This window comes from Camelus ferus, chromosome 29 (genome assembly GCF_009834535.1).
Source record: "Camelus ferus isolate YT-003-E chromosome 29, BCGSAC_Cfer_1.0, whole genome shotgun sequence".
Classification (NCBI taxonomy): Eukaryota; Metazoa; Chordata; class Mammalia; order Artiodactyla; family Camelidae; genus Camelus; species Camelus ferus.
In genome coordinates, this window is record NC_045724.1 from 13,375,221 (window position 1) to 13,398,121 (window position 22,901).

General features: G+C 39.0%; 1 protein-coding gene and 1 long non-coding RNA gene across 8 annotated transcripts in view; both read right to left on the reverse strand.

Moving 5' to 3' along the window:
* LOC116660528 overlaps positions 1–13,396 on the reverse strand; it is a 204,311-nt gene extending 190,915 nt beyond the window's left edge. For 6 of the 7 annotated variants that reach the window (XR_004316115.1, XR_004316114.1, XR_004316117.1 and 3 more), the window contains exons 1-6: positions 13,249–13,396; positions 11,182–11,281; positions 8,945–8,977; positions 4,996–5,143; positions 3,248–3,465; positions 540–735 (exon numbers count right to left, since the gene is read on the reverse strand). This is a non-coding gene — a long non-coding RNA (uncharacterized LOC116660528). Of the gene's footprint in view, positions 1–539; positions 736–3,247; positions 3,637–4,995; positions 5,144–8,944; positions 8,978–11,181; positions 11,282–13,248 lie in introns of those variants that run through there. The other variant, XR_004316118.1, reaches the window with a different exon arrangement.
* A 1,557-nt stretch (positions 13,397–14,953) lies between these two features.
* XKR9 (XK related 9) overlaps positions 14,954–22,901 on the reverse strand; it is a 173,683-nt gene continuing 165,735 nt past the window's right edge. Inside the window, exons 4-7 of the transcript XR_004316111.1 lie at positions 18,581–18,633; positions 18,175–18,217; positions 17,392–17,495; positions 14,954–15,016 (exon numbers count right to left, since the gene is read on the reverse strand). The gene's annotated coding sequence lies outside the window, so the exon portion shown is untranslated. The remainder of the gene's footprint in view (positions 15,017–17,391; positions 17,496–18,174; positions 18,218–18,580; positions 18,634–22,901) is intronic.

A 22,901-nucleotide genomic window follows, 5' to 3' on the forward strand; every position in this document is an offset into this window, starting at 1 on the left:
CTCTTAGCAGATATGATGGGCTATTCCTTGCAGTCTTTATTATTGTAGGTAAACTAACATCAGTCATACTCTCTGTGCCACTAGGAGAGCATTATGACCCCTGACACAGCCTATCAGGACATGATGGAATTAGCCACACTTACTAAAATGACAAGGAATTCCTTATGGTATCGCAGCAGCCTGAAAACGGTAGTGGAATTTCTCTTAGACCATCCTGATACCCAGCATTCAATTACACACTTAGAGAATCTGATTTGGTGTCATCATATCTACTTTTTTGTAAACATTTGAAACATTCTGCTATGTATTTTCACACATATATTTGATAATTAAATATGGAAACCCAAATAAATTCAACTTTCTAAAGCAGATCTCATGTAGTTTCTGAAAACCAGTTCAGAAATTGCTGAGCATTTGCCTATATTTGGAACATTTGGAACCACAGAACAAGATGAACGGCTGATTTTTTAAGTTTACCTAGAATGCCCTTCTTCTATGTTGTAACATTAGCAATAATTATAATACTACACATTTCTTACCTCTTTGCAACTGACAAAGTAGTTTTACATCCATCATCTCTTCCAAGAGACTGTAGGCTCCACCGTGACAGGAGTCAAGCTGTCTTGTTCAGGGTTATTTCCCTTCTGCCGGGTGCAGTTACATGCTAATTACCTCTACTTTTACATGATGAGTAATTTCATTCAAGCAGGCATGCCAGGTATAAATATTTTCATTCTAGAGATGAGGAAATAGAGGGTCAGAGAATTAAACGTTAATGTATATAGAAGTAAAATAAGTAAGGGCTCAAGCTGGTTCCAGAGCTAGGCCTTCTGATCCCAAGCCCATTTCTTTCCACTGACCTCACCATGTCATCTTGCATAAATTTTTTTTAACTAGCTGTTAATCCACAAACTGTTCGGTCTTTTATGTTACATGACCCACATGATGACCTTGTGAGAAGAGTATGGGACAGAGTTTTCCCATTTTGTTGATGTGAAAACTGAGACTCGGGAGGGTCACAAATCAACCCGCTAATAAGCGGCAGGCCTAGAACTAGAGCTACATCTTCAGGGTCTCTGCTCATCACCCATCTCTCTGCTTCTCCTGATCCTCTTCCCAGCTCTCCAAGAGGTGGCTCCCATCTCCACATGTACTTACAGTAAGTCTGCAATGGGTGGGCAGGAGGCCAGGCACTTTGGGATAGATACACAGGACCCACAACACTGCCTCTACCGTCCAAGGAATTACCTTCCTACGGCAGGTTCAGACAAGAGCATGGCTGATCATATGACAGACCCAACCATGAAAAGCAGAAAAAGGGGACAGAGAGAAGGCACAGGAGTCTGTCAGTGCAACAAGGAACTAAGGTATCTAGGGCCACAAAGTGCAACCCTGATCCTGACTCCAGTTTACTCTCTAATCTTGGGTAAGACACCTACTTTCAATTTCTTAGCCTGTCAAATCGGGAATACAGTGTACTGCTCACAGCAGGAGGGTGGATTTTGTATAATCTAGTCTTTCTTTTTAAAGACTCTATACCTTACAGCTTAAATTTAAATAAACTATTTACATAAATTTGAATAAATTAATTTGATTTAAATAAACATTAAAAGTTGGAAAAGTTACTTTCCAACTTTTAATCAGAACTGCGTCCCTGTAGCACAAGCCTTTTCATGTATCCCTCACTATCTGAACCCTCATCTTGCTCAATGTGCCTCATTCATCGAATGGCTCCTATTTGTCTAAATGGTGGGTCTCTGCAGAGCTGTGTGTCAGAATCATGTCCGTGGTTTTAAAAAATACAAATGCCTAGTCCCCACCCCAACCCAGATGACTTATATTATCCTTTTTTTTTTTTTTTGTCAACAGAATGAGTTGGGCTCAAAATCATTTAATAATGATAAATATCTTTGTCTCTGTAATTTCCTATAGTGAATTAAGGCATTTCAATTTTCTCTATCTAGAGTCAATAAACAATTGTCTATAGAGAATTTCTAATTTAATTCAAAATAATCTGAAATGTTCTCACAACTTTTTAGGTGAATAAACTGTGCACTAAATTCAATGGACACTAAAAATAAAATTAATGTCTTTCTTCTTGGAGGAGGGTTAGTGAAAAAGAATGAGAATGAACTTTGTTCATTTTAATAAATAATTATTTTTAATTGGTGAAAAGGATACAATGTCCTGGTAAGAAGGGAAATGCTCATTAGCAATGACCAATATAAGCTACTATAATGAAATATACATTATATAAAATATATAATGGGAAATAAATGCAGTGGCTACTTTAAAAAAAACATGTTTTTGTTAGGTTATGGTGCTACTTCCCAAAAAAGTGAGGAACACTGGAGTTTGAAACTGACCACTTTGTCACTAAACTACTTTGACAATCTCAATGGCCTGAATTTGTAAATGACATGAAACAGCTACTACAAGAGCAAAATTGTCTGATTCTTGTTACTTTGTGGTTGCTCTGTATTTCAGTGACAAAAGCAGTTTCTAGAAGTCACTGAGAATCATATATGAACACATTAAGTTTTTTTTTTCCCCCATGAAGTACAGATCAAAAGGACTCCCTGAAGCCATGTCTGTCCTTTATTTCTGCTAGCATAATTGCTAATCTATTTGGTAGAATACTGGCATTTCACTTTTTTCTAGGCTCATGATTATATTACTTTTTTATCTTTGCTGTCTAAAATGCCAGCAGTACACTGGAATAGCTCAGTGACTTTGGTCATAATAAAAACTTAAAATTAAGAGTGACACCTAGATCTCATGGTATGGTTGGGAACAGAAAAAAATAGATTAGGAACTAGCTATTTATTTATAAGCTAGAGCAAGTTGCAAACAATGAGATAAAAGAGAAACTAATCTTTGGGGGAAATTCTCAAAATTTAAAAAAAAAAATTAAGTTTCTCACTCTGACACCAATTCAGTGCACAGTAGTACCCCCTTATCAATGAGGGATATGTTCCAAGTGGGTGCCTGAAGCCGTGGATAGTACCAAACCCTATGTATACTAGGTTTTCTCGTACACATACATATTTATGATAAAGTTTAGTTTGTAAGTTAGGCACAGTAAGAGATTAACAATAATGATTAATAAAATAGAAAAATAATAACAATATACTGTAAAAAAAAGTTATGTGAATGAGGTCTTCCTCCTCTCTCTCTTCTCCCCCTTTCTCTCTGTGTGTATGTTTCCCTTTCTCTCTCTCAAAGTATCTTATTGTGCTGTACTCACCCTTCTTCTTGTGATCATGTGCTATGGAAAAAATGCCAACGTGATGAGGTGAAATGAGGTGAATGATGTAGGCACTGTGACATAGCATTAGGCTACTGTTGACCTCCTGACCCTAAGTCAGAAGGTGGATCAGCTGCTTGAGGTGCTTCTGGATCACAGAGCCAGGATGATGTCAATGTTTGGAGGCCAGGAGCAGACACTGCCAACAGTTGGGGTTCCTGGGGGGACAGAGTGGGATGGTGTGAGATTTCATCAGGCTACTCAGAACAGTGCACAATTTGAAACCTCTGAATTGTTTACTTCTGGAATTTTCCATTTAATCTTTTTGGACCACAGTTGGCTACAGGTAGCTGAAACCATGGGAAGTGAAACCATGAATAAGCGGGGACTATGATAGTCTGTTCTATCAGAATTCTTCTGACCTGTCAATATTCTTCATTTTCATGTGTTCTCACTGAACTTTAGGCAATCCCTAGGCAGAATAAAAGTACAGAGGGGAAAAGTTTCACCAACAGCTACATTCATAGTATTACACATGGGAATGGTCACAGACCTTCTCAAATGCCACACTAGTGATGCCAAGTGATAAGCTCTCCTGTTGCTCAAAGCACCTGCATGTGAATCCCCTGGGGTGCTTGTTACACTTGTAGATTCCTGAGCTCCTCTCTACAGTGCGGTAATCACAATCTCTGCAGGTGGAGCCCAGGGATCTGTACTTAATACACCCTTCAGGCAACTCTTAATAAGAAAATTTGAGAACCAGTGGACCAAAAATGGACGAAAAGTTATTCATATTATTTCCAGTCCTTTAAAGAAACTTGAGATGTTTGCATCTGACTCTGACCCTCAGGAACTAAATTGTGGCTCACATCTTAAGCTCGGTAGGGAAGTACTCATTTTCCATTCCAGTTTAGAAAGCATTATGTTATGAGGTGGGGGTGAGGTGGCAAACTATCAGTACAATTGGAGGCTTAAAAGCAGAGTCCTCCTTGAGACAGTTGAACTCATTACCTGTAATCACTCAGAGAGGAAGTACGGTTACCAAAGAGCATGCTAAATGCCCACAGGTCCACAGGAGGCCCTCAGTTGAGATGCGCTTAGTGTAGAAATTGGATGATTAGAGAGTGCGAGTTCAATTAAATTTGAGGAGCTATGAAGTACTGAGAACTATACAGGGTGCTAAAAGGTTGTGCCTAGAAACCTTTGTTATTACGAACTATGAGAAAAAGAGCTCTTTTGAAGTCTGAAGTTCAGAGTGCAGCTTTAATGCTACTTCAATGAAGGCAGCATCTTGGCTTTGCTGACCATTGTTTAATCTAGTAATTTTTTATTGAAAGTAGCTCAGTTACAGGTAACGTAGGCTCTTCACAGGGATTCAATGGTTGGAGGCCAGGGAGGGGGGTAGAGATTCCAGCTCACCAAATGACCTAAAGTATATTTTGTAAATTCTTCTTTTAGCAACAACCCCAACCATTCTTTAGTGCACACGTTCAAAGGTAGAACTCTGGAATGCTGTGACATTGTATTCAATTTAAGTTTTGTTTCTGATGCTGGAGACAACTCTACTTTGTCTTCCCATTGAAATCACTGTAGATAAAAGCAGTGCATAACACTGAGTCATTAAAAACTACTAGGCAATTAAGATCTGCTCAACTAATTAAAATAATATAGATATCAAACTTTCAGGTCTTAATAATTTTTCTTGAACTTGTAACAAAGAATATCTGACTAACTGGTGGCTCATATACCTCATATCTTCATTTTACATCTGAAATGAAGAAATCCAGCCTATTTCCACAGCTTGTACATTCTTTAATGTCTTCCCAGGAGAATGCGTGAAGAGACATTCTAGCTGTGACATGACTTTTATCGCACTCCAAGTATTTTTCAAATGAACTATGGGAGATACAAAAGTAGGAAAAATAATTCATTCGATGGGTTTTTTTGCATGTTTGCTAGGTTTCTAGATGCTATTTTCTAATGCTTGACATATTTCAGTGAACAACCAACAAAGGACAAAAACTGTGCCTCCATTCTACTCAGGAGAAACACATGATAAACATAATTTTTTTAAAAAAGTAAACTATAGTACAGAAGATGATGATTAGTGCTGTGAAAAAAATAGGGCAGAGCAAGAGGGTTTGGGAATGAGGGAGTGGGGAGGTAGGCTGTGATTTAAATAGGATTATCGGGGGAGGCGGGAGGCTATAACTCAAGTGGTAGAGCGCATGCTTAGCATGCATGAGGTCCTTGGTTCAATTCCCAGTACCTCCTCTAAAAGTAAATAAATAAATTAACTTAATTACCTCCCCCTAAATAAATAAATAAATAAATGGAATTATCAGGATAGTCCCAAATATAAAGATGAAGATTTGAGTACAGACCTAAAGGAGGTGAGGTCATCACAAAGCAGTATTTATGGGTAAGGGTGTTCCACAGTGCTGGAAAGGCTAGTGCAAAGGCCCAAAGGTGGGAGCCAGACTGGTTGGTATAAGGAATTACAAAGAGGCCAACGTAAAAGAGGAGGAAGATGAGAGGGAGTGGTAAGATATTAGATCAAAGAGTAATGGGAGGAAGTGGCAGATCATGTAAGGTCTTGCAGTTCATTGCAATGATCTGGTTTATCCTTGGAGAGAAGTGGTAAGCCACTGAAGAGTTTTGAACAGATATAATAGAAATGCACATACAGTCCCAAGACCCTAAAGCAGCAAGCCTAGAGTCAAATAGACTTGGGTTTGGATTTTCCTTCCACCTCTGATCAGCTGTATATTCCTACTCAATTTTCTCATCTATAGTAAGGGGTAATCCTTGCTTCAGAGAGTGGTTATAACTATTTACTCAGGTAATGTTCCAGCTGCCTATCCCAGAGATTGTGTTGTTCAAGATGGTGGCCAAAAGGTATTTCCATCCTTTCTTTTAAAAATCACAGCCAAGTAACATAGCAAATGTTAACAGAAATCTGTACCACAATATAAAGACCAAACATAGATGGAGAAATGGTAAATGGCTAAGACAGAGGAAGCAGAGCAGACCTAAGACTCTATAAAGGGAGACTGTCCCCACTTTCATGATAGCCCACATCACCCTACCACACCCCCTGCCCATGCCCACTCTGAGATATTAAGAAATTGATACTAATGCAAAACACCCTGATCATTTTTACTATAACCATTGCAGTAGTTATTAATGGATGTGCCCTATATTTATTTTTGAAATGGCAATTATGACCCCCAAAATGCCTGTTCTAACTCTTTCACTCACTCTTCTGTAGCAATCCAGCCAAATATACCATCCTCATCTTAATCTTCCTAAAGCCCAGCCTTGAACAATATATCATTTGGTCAAACATCTTAAAGGAACTCTTTTGCCCACAGGAAGAAACCTACACTCCTTAAGCAGGTCCCTTGGTATCTCTCCAGTATGTTCTTACAGGGCTTAAACATAAGACAAGACACTAGAAACCTCTTAGAAGAAAACATAGGCAAAACGTTATCCAACATAAATCTCAGCCATGTTCTCCTAGGGCAGTCTACCCAAGCAATAGAAACAAAAGCAAAAATAAACAAATGGGACCTAATTAAACTTAGAAGCTTTTCCATAGGAAAGAAAACCATAAGCAAAACAAAAAGACAACCTACAGAATGGGAGAAAATATTTGCAAAAGATGAGACTGACAAAGGTTTAATCTCTGGAATATATAAACAGCTCATACAACTTAAGAAAAAAGCAAAGAACCCAATCCAAAAATGGGCAGAAGACCTAAACAAGCAATTTTTCAATGAAGAAATACGAATGACCTACAGGCACATGAAAAAAAATGCTCAATATCACTAATTATCAAAGAAATGCAAATCAAAACTACAATGAGATATCACCTCACACCAGGCCATCATTCAAAAGTCCATGAACAATAAATGCTGGAGAGGGTGTAGAGAAAAGGAAAGTATCCTGTGGTCGCCTTGGAGTTTCAGGATTCACATTAACATAGTAAAGGCCTGACTAAAGAGGAATGCTTAACTTTAACCCAGTGTTTCCTCAATTTACTTAAACCAAGAAGCCTGGTTTCAATAAGTATCTCCCTAAATAAGTTTTCTTCAGAACACAGTTTGCAATACATTGCTGTATATTGTCTTTAAATAGCATATAATTCTCCATTTCATAGCATAAATTTATTTTCTTTTTATCCTTTGTTGTCTTAATAAAAGCAAAATGTAAAACCCCTCTAGATGTCATTTTATTAAAATATCCAGATCCGATGATTTCAGACTCTTGCTTGCAGGCAAGATTCTGGTGCCAAGGACAGGCCAGTTAAGCAACACTCCCCACAGGCTGCCTTACTGGGCCCTACGCACTTCTGGGTGGGTCCCCCCAACCTACCTGGAATCGTTCCCTGTGTGAGACCCTACAGAATTGCTCTTAGGCAGCTCTACTGCTCTTCTGGGCAGTCTGCACTCTTCCTTATTTTCCCCAAATTCCAAAAGTGGTGACCATCAAGGGGAAAAAAATCTTAAGGAAAAATAAGGATCTACTAAATCACTTTCTTATCATAAACTTGTGCTCTTGGACAACAAGCACCAAAGAAATCTGTAAGAGGAGCTCTGTGCCCAGCAGGGCCTCACAGGCACTGGACTAGAATCAAGGCTCCTCTTCCCGTGCCTCTTCTACATGCTATTGGTGATGATGGAATAGAATGGTTTAGAGTTTAGACTCCAACTGAGACTGCCTGAAGTTAGGTTTACCTCTTATTAACTCAGTTTCCTTGATTTCATTATCTGTAAGCGGGGCTAGTGTAAGGAAGTGTTTAAAACAATATTCAGAATGGAGTCATCTCAGTATCTTCCATAACTCCTTTATCTATAGTTCATCTTTCTCTGCATAATAATTAGCTTCCGCTTGACCCAACAAGGTGGCTAACTTCTTTGTCCCCTTTCAATCAAAAGCCTACTGTCTACAAACCTATGGCTCCCAGTTTGAATTCTTGCAAGAGAGAAGTTGATTCACTGCTGGCCAGGGTCATACAATCTGTAAGGATACCCCTTGCTCTGGACAGGAAAAGCATATGTATTTTTTCCCTTATGAGATTTTTAACACTTTAATAGAGTGGAAAAGTTTTCAGTAGAGCATGTCTCCAATTCCATAATATACAGTGGAGAAACAGGATTTATAATTCACCGTTTAGTGCCCTGCAAGGTTGGTGTTTTCATTCCTTTTCTTTTTGGATGAGAAAACCAAGACAAAGAAAGGTTGAGTTCTTCAAGCTTAGCTGAGAGTAAATGGCAGAACAAGCATTTCATTCTAATTTTATTAACTCCAAAAATCACTATTTTTTCCATATAGCCTCCCTATATTAATTATTTAACATAAGTTCACTTTTACACAACCTTTGCAAAACATAAGAATTCTATTGTGACTTGTATTATTACTTGGTCTGTAATAAATTTTGTCTGTTACTTGACAAATGGAATTTCTCTCATATTAGTTTCCCTCTAATCTTTTGATTTCTACTCTATTTACTAGGCTTCAATATTAATATGACTATAAAATTAGCTTCAGCTTAATAAAATGTCTACTTGGGAAGAAGAATTATAGATTATTTTAAATCATTTTTATTAGCTTTCTTAAAATAATATTTGTGCATGATGTCACAGTGTACTCAGCAAAGGTATAAAATGATAACCTAAAAAATAAAATTCTTACCAGATTTGTCCTTGTATCTTTGTCTTCAATTCTCTACAGGAAAGTAATTTAGAAAGAAAAAACAGGGGAAGAGGCAGAGGAGAGAAAGGAAAAGAGACAATGATTTCTCTGTGGCTCATCCTTAGAGGTTATGTTCACACCTTCAAAATAGATAACTTCTCAAAAATGTCAGAATCATTGTTCAAATACAATGTACAAGGATTGTCCATTTCAGTCTTTTTTATGATAATAGGAAATTAGATGCCATCAAAAGTTCATTGTGGTGACGTCACTTAGGTCTCACCTGCTTAAGCAGATCTCCACAAAGGCTATTCAATCTGAGCACTGTAAAAGTCATTTCCGTTTAAGCAGTATTTAAAATCCCAGAATGTTAAACTGACAGACCACCAAGATTATTTAGACAATGTGTCTCATTTCATAGTAGTTGGTTAGTAAATAGAAAAAGCTAATTAAAGTATACAATCATAAAAAATTACTACATTCATAAAATATGATTTTATATTATTTTCTTAAAAATACATAAATCTACACAAATTTGTATTTTTTGTCATTGTTGGACTAAGGGTTTCTCTGTGAGAATGGGTCTTGATTAGAATTTCAAATTTTCTTTCTTATATAACCACATCTACAATGCATGAATACATTGTCTATGATTTTCCATTTCAATTTCTTTAAATTAGAAAATTAAGGACATTTTCAAAGTAGTCTGAGGGCAGAAAAACTTTAGAATTTTGTCATTTATTTTGAGTCTTTTACAGTTGTCTTACACCTAATTTAACAGCAATTTCTTTTAGCAAACACTTTTATCAAGCTTTTTTAAAGTATTCAACTTGGTTTTAGCACTCCCATTTAAAATGTTTACATAATATTCAATTAAATAACATAATGGCAATACCAATATGACTGGCATGCAGAAATTTCAGATAAACTCAGCCAACTCCAGGAAAACATGCAACTCACCCAATTGGAGTAGATGTACCCAGGAGTACCAGGAAAAAGCATGTTACCTACAGTTAGCTTTCAGTGTATCAGAAGCATCAGTGAGTGTTACTTATTTGTAGAGATAATGGCAAGCTTCCAGTAATCCAGATAATTAAATGGAGATTGGTCAAGAAGCACTTCTACTATTGGACCATTACTGAGTTTTGGGATCTGGCCATGCCAGAAAAACCACATGTAAACATAATGAAACTCCAGCGGAAACTCCGGACACCTGAAGTTCAGGTGAGTTTCCTGGCTGGTGATATACACGGCTGTGCCAGGAGGGTGATGCCTACTAAAGACACAGAGGCTTCATGTTTGGGACCATCCCAGGCCTCACCCTATGCATCTCTTCATTTGGCTTGTTTTGTATCCTTGGTGATAACATTGTAATCATAACTATAGTACTTTCCTGAATTCTATGAGTCATTCTAGCAAATTACCAAATTTGAGATGGAGAGTGGGAACCCCCATATCTGTAGCCAGCTGGTCAGAAGTACAGGTGGTCTGGAAAACCCTGAAGCTGGTGGCTGGTGTCTGAAGTGACGGCAGTGTTATTGGAGGGCATCCTTAACCTGAGAAGTCTGTGCTAATTCTAGGCAGTTGGTGTCAGAATTACATCACATTCTCAAACAGAGAGGTCCCAGGACACTGCCAAGGGAAGTGAGAGAGCTGGAGGCACAGGCAAATTTTAGAAATTCAGGGATTTCATCTCATACCATATCAAACCTATTAAAATGTTCTCACATCCCCATATTAAGTAACATTTTGCTTTAAAAAAGCAAATAATTTTGTTTTTGAAAAATTTTCTATACATAACTCAATTTACTATTACTTATACTTTCTCAGAAATCATGGTGAATACTTGATGTGAGAAGAATCGAACCTATAAATTATTTTCACATGTAATAACATTGTTATAGATTCTAAATTTAGCAATTAATGAAGGGCATGATGTTACATTTTATAGATCTTTCATTTAACATGTTACTAATTTCAGTTTTGTGGTTTTCTTATTTTGAGCCAATTACTGTATTTTTTCAGTTCTCAATGGTTGCATAGGCTCTTAAATACATGGTTTAAGTTCCGCAGTGTGTCTTAGGTGCCTAAGGTGGAATGGTTCTGCTGGGTATCCCAGTAGCTCTGTTGGGTGGGAACATGCAGTCAGCATGAAGTACTTATCTTCACCATCTTGAGCTGCAGTAACAAAACACCACAGACTGGATGGCTTAAACAACAGAAATTTACTTTCTCACCGTTTTGGAGGCTGGAAATCCAAGATCAAGGTATCAGCAGATTCTGCTCCCGGTAAGAGCCTTCTTCATGGTTTGCAGACAGCTGCCTTCTTGCTGTATCCTTACATAGAGGAGAGAGAGAGAGAGAGAGCTCAGATATCCCTTCCTCTTCTAAAGACATTAATCATGTTGGATTAGGGCCCCATCATTATGACCTTAATTACCTCCTAAAGACCCAAATACGGTTACACGGGGCAGCAGTTAGGACTTCAACATATGTATTTTGCTGGGACACAATTCAGTCCATAATAATACAGGATAATTTTGTTGTTATTCATTTATATTTTATTCTTTCCCTTTCCTCATTTTAAGCAAATAGCTAGGCCTCTGGGCACCCTCTCCTTTGAGGCGTTTGTATCGCAGAATAGAGCAGAAACTGCTTAGAGCTCACCACCTTTCCTGGCTTTTGTTTTACAGAATCATTCTTTACAAGAATTATTTGAGATGACTGGGCTAGGAAAGAAGGGAGCAAGCAAATGTTTTCAACAGAATTAAGAGAGAGATTTCACAGGACAGGGAAGAGAGCAGAGATGATCAGACCCCACAGGATGGTGACAGGATTTCAGAGGTGATGACTATGAGGGCAGAGAAATTTCCCTGGGTCCCGCTTGACCTGCTGACAGCCAAGAAGCCTGCCTTTGAAGCAGTGTGTATGGGTCTGAATGATTACAATAGCAGTGGCAACAATGGGAGACTGAAGATTAGAGGTCCTCCGCTTCTCCAGGTACCAACCATATAAGCCCCCCAGATTCTTGGTACAACCATGAAAAGGAAACGAGCCCTCCATAATGATGGAGTTTTAAATGCCCTACCACTAGCAGAGCAGGAAGAAAACTTAGAAAATAGAAGTAATTTCATCCATATAAAATTTAAAGTGACATTTCTTACACACCAAAGTTTGTAGCATAAGCTGCTCTTTCTCTGAAGACAAAGGTATCAGCATTTTGCTGCCAATGTGACTGTTCTTGGGCCCTGGAAGGCCTTCACTCTAGCCGTGTGGCCCAGTGAGGCAGGGATTACAGTCACTTCGACTTAAGGACGAAGCATTCAACCACTCATTAAACAAATATTTGTAAAACACCTACTACGTTCAGAGCACTGTGTGCTTCTTCTAGGGAAACCTTAGTGTGCACAATGCCAGCCTGTCTGGCCTCTACCAAGAAACACAGACATCACACAAGAAATGACAGTAAAATGTGACACACTAAGTGACGATGCAGGCAGTCCACAGTATTACGAGCGCACAAGGAGACCTAGCCGAGCAGTCACAGAGGGTCCCTCACAGGAAGTAGCTAAGAGCAAAGGAATGAACAAGAAGTAGCCAGGCAACAAGGAGGAAGGAAACTAGTCTAGGAAAGGGGAAAGAATTCTACTTACCAAGTCTTGAAGGACCAGTCACTGAAGCCCTTTTAGGTCGTCTAATTCAAGTACATGCTCCACATAGGAACCTTCTCCATGGTATACTAACACATTGTGGCCCAAAATTTGCTGTAAAAATATGTCCCCTAGCTGATTTACAGGTATATTCACCACTTCATATTTGAGGATTTAAACTAGAAAAAGTAAGGGTGGCTCTTGGATGTACCAAAAATGGCTGGCCAGCAAACGTTGACAGTCTGACCTGAGGGCTGTTACGTGGACACAGAATTATATTGACACAAAGAACAATAATAAGTCCTAGTAATGATACCAGGAAAGTGAAAATATCCCTTAGAAAACGTTCTCTTAAAAATAATTAAAATGTGGGGGGAGGGTACAGCTCAGTGATAGAGTGCATGCTTAGCATGCACAAGGTCCTGGGTTCAATCCCCAGTACCTCCTCTACACCTCCTCCCTAATAAAGTAAAATAAAACAATTAAAATGTAAAAGTTTGGATCTATAGTAGCTTAGAAAATTCACATATTTAAAATGCTTCACTCCCAATAATGACAGACTCTACAGTCATTTTTATACATAGCAATAAAAAATATGGAAAAGGAAAAAGGCATATTTGGGACAATGGCTTCCATCAAAATAGATGAACTTACAAAAGACAATAAGTAGATGGCCATCTTGTTCCTCAGCCTCATCTCACGGTCAAATCCCAAAGGGAGAAAAGGCAATGCAGCTCTCCCCTTTTAATTCAGTCCATGGCTCGTTGGTCAGAATTTAGCCCATATGGTACTGGTCTGAGTTTATCCTGAAGAGAGAAAATCATTTTGATCTACATTGGGTAAACTTTTCTCTTTAATCAGCGTGGCTGGTTTTATTACATGGTTTGAATTTTGCTTATCTGTCACTCCAACTACTACCACACTGTGAAAAAAAATAAAAACATTTTTAAGTGGATATAAATTACTAGCTTTACTTACTCTGAGCTGATTTGATGCCTTTTCACTTAGCTAATTCTTGTTTTAGAAGCTTAATTTTATGAGTTTATCTTACACATTTTCACCACTTACCTCTTCTTATTGAAAGTTAAACTTCTGGCTTGCCAAAAGGAATATGATCATAAACTGGTGCTCAAAGCCAAAAGCAAGCAGCATTATGAAATTGTGCTCTTAAGTCCTGGCTTTACATGTTTTTAATCTTGGACTCTGGCTATTAAAATATGTGTAATGTGGTAGTACCTCACCCTCTGACATATGGTGAAACAGAAATCCCAGATTCCCAATTAATACAGAAAAGGAGGGAGAAAAAAAAAATGAGAGAATGAAAATAAGAGACATCCTTCATTTCAAACACTTCTGTAGTTATCAATGTGTGTGATTCTACCAAAAAAAGAAAAAAGAAAAAGACTCCTGCACATTGAATCACATGTACAGGAAGTTTGTCCCTTAGACTGTACATTAATATTTATTAAACCAGCCTTTTGTTAAGATTTAGCCATTTCACAACATAGAGATAATGGTGCAGTCACTCAAAACAAGTACCCATTTCCCCTTCTTGAATAAACTTGCCTGGCATTCACAGCCCTGCCAGGATTTTTTTTTATTTATTTTTATGGAAATATAGGTGATTTACAATGTTGTGTTAGTTTCAGGTGTACAACAAAGTGATTCAGTTATACATATACATATATATTCTTTTTCAGATTCTTTTCCATTATAGGTTATTATAAGACATTGAACTTAGTTCCCTGCACTATATGGTAGGTCCTTGTTGTTTATCTATTTTATGTATAGTAGTGTGTATATGTTAACCCCAAACTCTCAATTTATCCCTCCTCCCCCATACTTTTCCCCTTTGGTAACCGTAGTTTGTTTCCTATGTCTGTTGAGTCTATTTCCAGTTTGTAAATAAGTTCATTTGTATCTTTTTTTTTCAGATTCTACATATAAATAATATAATATATTTGCCTTTCTCTGTCTGACTTACTTCACTTAATTTAATTTTCTCTAGGTCCATCCATGTTGCTACAGATGGCAATATTTCATTCTTTTTTATGGCTGACTATATATTCCATTGTATATATTATACACCACATCTCCTTTATCCAGTCATCTGTGGATGGACATTTAGGTTGCTTCCATGTCTGGCTATTGTAAATAGTACTGCTATGAACACTGGGTTGCATGTATCTTTTCCAGTTAAGAGTTTTCTCCAGATATATGCCCAAGAGTGGAATTGTTACATAGTGCAGTTACTCAAAACAAGTACATATTTCCCCTTCTTGAATAAACTGTTGCCTGGCACTCACAGATCTCCCAGGATTATTCTCAATTTCAATCATCTTAATAGCATTTTTTCCACTTGCCTTTGCATATCTTCAGGTCTTTCTTTCATATCAAACTTCCAAAATCAAGCCAACGTTACCTATAAGGTATTAGAGGAGACAATTATTGATTATATGCTTGCCTTCTTCTGCTTCCTGACTTAAGTTTCCACTGTTCTGTTTTTCCTACAGCATCGTTTCTATCCTTCTCAGCAACTGCAGTGGAATGAGAGAAAGAGCACTTCTTTTCAAATAAATACGGCAAAGTCATGGAAAGGCTCCCACTGGCCAGATGTGGGTTTCTCTCTCTGCACTGTGGCCAGGGGGGCTGGAGGGATTTGGTGAGCAAGTCTAGCTCATGTGTTCAGATTCAGAGAAGCCCAAAATGAGTGGAGTGAAAACATGCTGTTACCTGAAAGAAAAATCTGGGGGCTGTTTTCAGAAGGGGAAACAGATACTGAGCTAGCAAACACAATTTTTATCTACTATATCTCCTAAGCAAATTTTTTATTCCAAGATGTAATTAAAATTACATATGATTTAATATATTCCTTAAAACCACATATTGATTTATTTAAAGTAACATAAGTAAATAAGAAAAAGATAAATAATCTAATAGAAAAATGGGCAAAGTATACAAACATACAGTTTACAGTAAAGAACAAAAGACAAACGCTCCATAAATATAGGACAAACTGTTTGGCCTCACTCACAATAAAATCAGAACAAGAAAGAGACATTCTTCACTTATCAAAAATAAAATCACACAATGCCATTTTTTAATCTTGAAAATGCTTATAGTTGGAGGATACCCAGTACCTGCAACTGGGCATAGGAAGTGGCCTTTAGTGGAAGTGTTAAACTGGTGTAAATTGGTAGAGAAGGATCTATCAAGTAACTGTCAAAGCTAAAACCCCTGACTCAGCAAGCCCAGTGCTAGGAATTTACCTTATTGATATACTTGCAAAACTTCCACAAGACATGCATACAGGGACAGTCACTGAAGTGTAATTAAACTGCAAACTAGCTACAACTGAAAACAACCCAGTGTCCTCCAATAGATGACAGGATAACTAAACTGTGATATATCTTTATGATGGAATACTAGGAGGGCAGGTAAGAGAACTGAATAGCTAGCTCACTGGGGGAAAAGCTCCCAGATACCAAAGTAGAGAAAAACAAGGGCAGAACAGTGTGCTTCATATGACATCTTATGTGTGAAAAGGAAAAAGGTTGATGCATATATGTGGGAATGTGCACATTTTTCTGGAAATACTCAAATGATAATAGGAATTATCTTGCAAAAAAGGAGAAGGGTCCCATCTTCCATTTTATACACTTCTCTTCTAATGATGCCAAACCTACTAATGAAACATACCTACTAATGATGTTTCCAACCTTTTAAGTGTGTTCGTTTTTTTTTTTTTAATGTCAACAGGGATCATCTGAGTGGAAACAACACAAATCATTTTTATATTTTCTTTCTGCACTTTTCTGATACATAAATAAACTGATATGCATTATATATATTTAAAATATATACTTAAAAGAAGAATAACTGATGGTATATTGGCATAACTTGATATATAAGAAAATAGAATGTAATAAAATGGCAATAATTGGGAGTTTACTATATAATAGGCAATATTCTAAGTATATGTATAATTTCATTTAATCCTCAGAAAAACATTATAAGTACTTTTATTATCCTCATTTTACAAATGAGAAGAATGAGGCTTAGAAAAGCTTAAGTAACTTGCCTAAGGTTCCTCACTGAGTGACAGAGCCAAGATTTAAACTTAGCCACTCTAAGTCTAGATACCACCAAAGGGTAGTTTATACTGAAAATGTAAATAGAGTGTACCTTGCCTTATTTACTACTGAGTCCTTTAATTTCTAACTCCTCTTTCAAGTTCCCTGACCTAAACTAAATGTATAGAATTGAGATGACAAAAAAATCTTGCCTTCCCCAGGATGGAGAAACTCAAATGAGAAGATTCAATACATAACATCCTTTAAAAATCATGACCCACTCCTCAACTCTAAAGTATTGTTCATATACAATGAGACCTCCCGCAGGACTGCAGGCTGACAGCTTAGTAACTGCATTTCTGAACTGGGGGAGGGCCTTCCACACCGGAGAACAAGCCTGGTTTTAGCAGCCTTCACCTGGGGATCGCACTGGGCTTCAGCTCCTTATTGAGTCTTGAGCCCAGACTATGAGGCAATGGTCTGATCCTCATTCTGAAGTACATAAAATCCAAGAAGGTTAACTAATTTCCCTAAGGTCACACAGAAGTCACTGGTGAGGTTGGAATTGAAACAGAAGTTTCTTAATTCCCAGCCACTGCGATGCTCCCAAGACAAACTCTTGTTGAATAAATTACACACGGACACAGGGGCACTTTACAATCCCATGGAGGAGAATCCCCAGAAGCAAAATATTTCATTTTAAATTGAAAGATCTCAGACTTACAAAAGACTGATGTCTTCTCCAGCCAGCAAATATGCATCTCAAAGAATCTTTCAGGAAAGTCTCCTAAACATTCTACATAGCACATCTCGTCTCTAGCAACCGACCTGAAAAACCAGTGAAGAACAGTCAGTACTGCTATCTGGCAGGCAAATGTGAAAGGACGGATGTATAAGAACAGTTTTCCCTGAAAGCATCGATTTGGTATGTGATTTTAAATGACCAACACACCTGCATAGAGCTGTAGGAGGAGCCCCACGATGTTCACTGAACGGAAATGAACTTAAGGATAAAGCCTACAGAAGTTGGGTCAAGGTCAGCCACTCTTCCTAAGGGTCATTAACCTCCGATCCCTAAATAAGACCACTTTACAAATCATTAAAATAATTATTTTGATGGAAAACAATGCAAAGGAGTTTAGCACAAGTCCACCTCAGAAAATTTGCATGGAGCAAAGATGATCCTGGCTTAAAAAAAAAAAAAAAAAGACTTCTGCAGAGTAAAATTTTGCAGACATACAGGTGGAGCAGGGAGGGAAGAAAGTGTTCCACACCCATGTGGTTACTCTGTGGGCAGAGAATAAGCAGGGAGACTCTCTCCCCTTCCCACCCCTAACTCCAGCCCTCCTGAAATACCAGACAGAACTCTGAGGCTCGCCTCTCTCTAGTGTATACAGCATGTCCCAGGCTACACGAGTTTTAAGGGCACTGGGTCATCTAAATCTAAGTCAAAATATGCCAAGTAGCCTGCCCTGCTCTCACCCAGGACCATGTTTGCAAAACTTACCTCACTCCAAAAGCATACAAAGTTCCATGGATTGTCCCTCAGGCTGTGGAGAAACAAAATGGGCGATTACCTCCCACGTAGTTCTTTATATTTCTTCCCCCCAATTTCCACTTTCCATAAGAGTTGCCACAATTCTTCCCTTAAAGAAAGACCTCTGGCCAAGCTCGCCTTCACTCCTCTGGGCTCTTTCCTGCTTCTTTTCCTGCCTTGATTCTTCCTATTTGCATCCCCACCCCTTGCCCCCCAGGACTTCCCCACTTCTCTGGGATCCTGTCAATCAGCCAGCAAAGGGGGCTGGTAGAGCCAGAGGCCAAGGCAGGCAGAGCCAAGGTGAGGAGAGGGGACCAGGATCCAAATCAGGACCCTCCTGACTAGAAGGGCTAAAGCTGGGGCAGGACTGACTCACGATCAAAATGGAAACCCACTCGCAGCCAGTACTTCTTCTGTTCCCCTAGTTTCCTGGAATGGAAATAGTAATCATATCAATTAAATCAGTTTCTATGAGGAAAGCACAGAGCTGAGCATCCTGTTAGTGCTCGGGTAACGCCCACTATTACCATTATTCTCCTATACACTGGACCCCTCCACTCCTGCATCAAAGTCTAGCGCAGGTGAAGGAAGGAAAATGCTGAAAAGCATTAGTTTGCCACAGTGGCTCTCACACCGTGGCCAAGGACTAATTTTATTTTTAATTCCTGTCTGTCCCTGGTTCTACTGTATATGTCTAGAACTCAGCTCAGGCCACACGCAACTCACCAGGAGAGTCTGACAACGAGCGAAGAACATGTGAACAAGTTGAACCCTATTTAACGAGATGAGTTCACCAATCATGAGTTCATCCTGCTTGGATGTCACAGTGTCATATTATTAAAAATATTTCTCAAGTCTCGTTCTCAATTTCTAACACGGACCAGTAAACAAAGAGTCCTCAGACCTCTGTATCACAGTGGGAAGTGATTGACTAGAGATCTTAAGCAGAGTTCTACCAAGCTGGATCATTCTGAGTTCCAGAAGTCCTTGAAAATGTACTTAGCCTTAGAGACAACTAATACAATTCCAACCATTTCTTCAAAGAACCAGAGATACGCTTACTGATCAAACTTCCATGACCCTGTCTCCAACCCAGGCCTTGGGCTAAACAATCTGTGAAGTGGGCAAAGCCCCATGGGCACCATGTTTCTTCTGGTGCCTAATCCCTTCCCACCCTTTCTCCCCAGCCCACCCTGGCACAGAGATGCACTGAAATTAAGAACAACCCACTCTCACAAGAAAGCCATTTGATAAATGAATTCATGCTATCATATTAGGAACTTGACAGAGGAAGGGAAGGAGAGGGGATAAGATGGGGATTTGAATTGCAAAATAGTAGTAAAGGAAGAATAATGTTTAATATAAAGAAACAGTAAACACACAATCACAAGTATAGGTGAGAATGTGGAGAAACTGAAACCCCTTTGCTAGTGCCAGTGTAAAATGGTGTAGCTCTTTGGAAAACAGTCTGGCAGTTCCTCAAAATGTTAGGCACAAAATTCCCACATGACCTAGAAATGCTACTTTTAAGTATCTACCCAAGAGAAATAAAAATACAGGTCCACTCAGAAAAAAAAAAAAAAAAACCTGTACATAAATATTTAAAGCAGCATTATTCATAAGAGCTAAAAAGTAGAAATAACCCAAATGTCCATTTACAGATGCATCAAAAAGTAAAATGTAGTGTAACTACATGATGGAATATTATTCAGCAATAAAAAGAAATGAGGTCCTGATACATGCTACAAAATGGATGAAACTTAAAGATATAACAAGTGAAAAAAAAAAAGTCACAAAAGGCCACATACTGTATCATCCCATTTATATGAAATACCCAGCAAAAGCAAATTTATAAAGATGGAAAGGAGATTAGTGGTTGCCTACCGCCGGGGATGGAGTGGGTGGAAAGGAATGGGGAGGGACTGCTAACAGATACGGGCTTTTCTCTTTAGGAGAACAAAAATGATCCAAAATTAGATTGTGATGATGTTTGCATAACCCTGTGAATATCACAAAAAGCACTGAATTATACACTTCAAATGGATGAATTTTATGTTTGTTAACTATATCTCTAGAGAACTTTTCAAACAAGTAAAAATGTTAGCATTTAGAAAAATCTATTAATGATGAGGTTTCATGCTTCAGTTGGGAGACTGGTTTGGAAGTGATAGAGATACTTCCAGAAGCTTCACACCGTGCAGGGATAAGCCTTATGTATAATATATGTAAATACAATTTTAAAGCTGCAGAGACAACAAGACTGCAGTACCTTCCCTTACAACGTGAAGAGTGTTGTTATCCTTCTATAGAGATAAAGATTTCCTCTTTTCTCAAGACAAGTCTTCTTTATTTAAAATGTTTTCCTTTTTTTTTTTTCATTTTAAAATGGAAATGCATGATCCAAAAACATATAGGAAAGTGCCCTCTACACACGATCCTAATCTATCCAAGCATGTTGGCCTATGTTGACATTTCTAGCTCTTGAAAGTGGGAAGACATTGTTTCTAGCAGATGGGATTGCATTCTCTTCCCTTCCAGAAGTTGCTAATGAGTTAGAGGCCACAGGGCCTGAGCACTGGGAGGTCCTACAGGAAGAAAACTCCCAAGGATGCTCCAGAGACCCCTGTATGGGAGCCAGGGCAGGGCTGTCTGTTTACTCCTCTCAGAGACAGCTTGTACTGATAGTTGGGTTTATAGGTCTAGGTCCACTTAACCTGCCAAGGGAGACACTGGAAGGAGCATTCACTTGGGATTCACTTTGGGGTGTCCTTTTAAGTATCTACCCTGGCAAAGCGAGGTTCTGCTGGGGGTTCGGTGTTTGCTTTTTCATGGCACTCCTCCCCCTTCCAAAATTCACTTCTCTCATCTTCTATCTATACAGTGTCTTCAAACAAATAACAAATTTCAGGTACACATAACTGCTTTGCCATTTACAGATCATTTGCAATGTAAATACAATGAGCTCAAGAGTATTCTTGTGTAAAGTGCTAACAAATATTTGTTCTGCTGAGGAGAGGCCCAGCCCTCCTGGCCGGGAACAGCCTCTGTCAGGGCCTGAGGCCTCTAACTCTGTGTCCCCCTCACACTTTGGCAGCTGAGGCAGGCTGACCTCCTAACTCAGTGAAATTGAAAAACCATTTAGTCACAAACGGATATTTAAACAGTTTCATTCCTTGGCTTCTCTCAGAGTCTATGTTTCTAAAACAGAATTCAGTTTAGGAATAAAACTGTGCTTTCCTTCATGTGCTTGCTGGGCCAGAGCAGCCCATATCTGAAGCTGTCCTAGAGGAGAGGTGACCACTGTTGGCTGAGCCCTCCAGACCTTCTCCTGAACTCATGGTGCTGAAGGTGTCCTGGGGTAAAGGTGCCACTAAGTCACAATGAAATCTCACCAGGAGAGGAAATGATAGGTAATTTCCTGAATGACAGCAGTCTGGGTGCAGAGAAGGGAGGGGAGGGGAAGAGTAGGAGAGGGAAGGAAGAAAAGGGAAGAGCTTCTCTGCAAGGGAAATACCAAAGTACACCACTCTTCCCTTGGTATCCCCAGGGGTTGGTTTCAGGATGCCTCTGCAGATACCAAAATCAGCGGACACTCAAGTTCCTTATATACAATGGCGAGGGACATTCAGCCCTCTCTCCGTATCCACTGAGTGCAACCCAAGGGTCATGGCAGCCAACTATATCCCAACTCTTCGTGGTCTCCCACTGTTCACGGTCTGTCCTCGAAGGTTCTGTGACGTGCCCTAGGTTGCCCCATCTTACTTCTCCCTGCTCTGTAAGACCCAGCCACACTCACCACACTCCCTCCCTGGAACCAGGTCTGGGCTGCCTGCAGCCTACACTTTGTTTTCCCTCTTCTCTCTGACTCGATCACACCACGTCATCCATCAGATCTCAACCCAGATCTCTCAGGAATTGTTATAATTTTGCAGCTGTGTGAGTATTTGATTGTTTCACTCCCTTAACAAAACTGTAAGCCCCTGAAGGGAAAAGTTTGGAAATACCTTCTCTCCCCATCTTGCCTTCAGCAGGGACTGGGGCATAATAGACATTTAATAAGTATTGAATGAATACATTAGTGAATGAATAAATGTAGCTAGGACTCAACTCAGGTGGGTCCCTTCCAAAGCATGTTTTCTTAAATGGACGTTTGCTGGACAGAGAAAGCCCAGTCATAGAAAGAGTTAGGGGAAGAGCACTCCAGGTGACAGGGTTACCAAGTCCGAAGAACTGTGTGCTTGAGAAAGAGAAAGGCAGCCAGAGAGCAAGGGGGTGTGACTGGAGGCCAGAGAGACAAAGAGGCTCCACTACTTACTAGCTGTGTGACCTTAACCTCTCAAAGCCTCATCTAAAAATGATAGCACCTACTTTATAGCACTGTTATAAAAGTTATATGAAACAATCCATGAAAGTACTTAGCCTGGCACATAGTAAAAAGTACCTAAAACTAATGCCTTGCAGGATCTGAAATCTCCAAAATATACAGACCTTTATCTAAGAGAGATTTTTCTTTTTCTTTCTCTTTCTCTTTCTCTCCCCTCCCTTGTCCCCTCCTCTCTTCCCCCTCTCCTCTCTCTCTCTCCACCCCCATACTTCTCTACTATTTCTTTCTTTCTTTCTCATAACCTCCCAACCTACTGGAGTATATTTGAAAATACACTGGCTGTGACCCTAACATTGCCCCCATCCGCACTCCA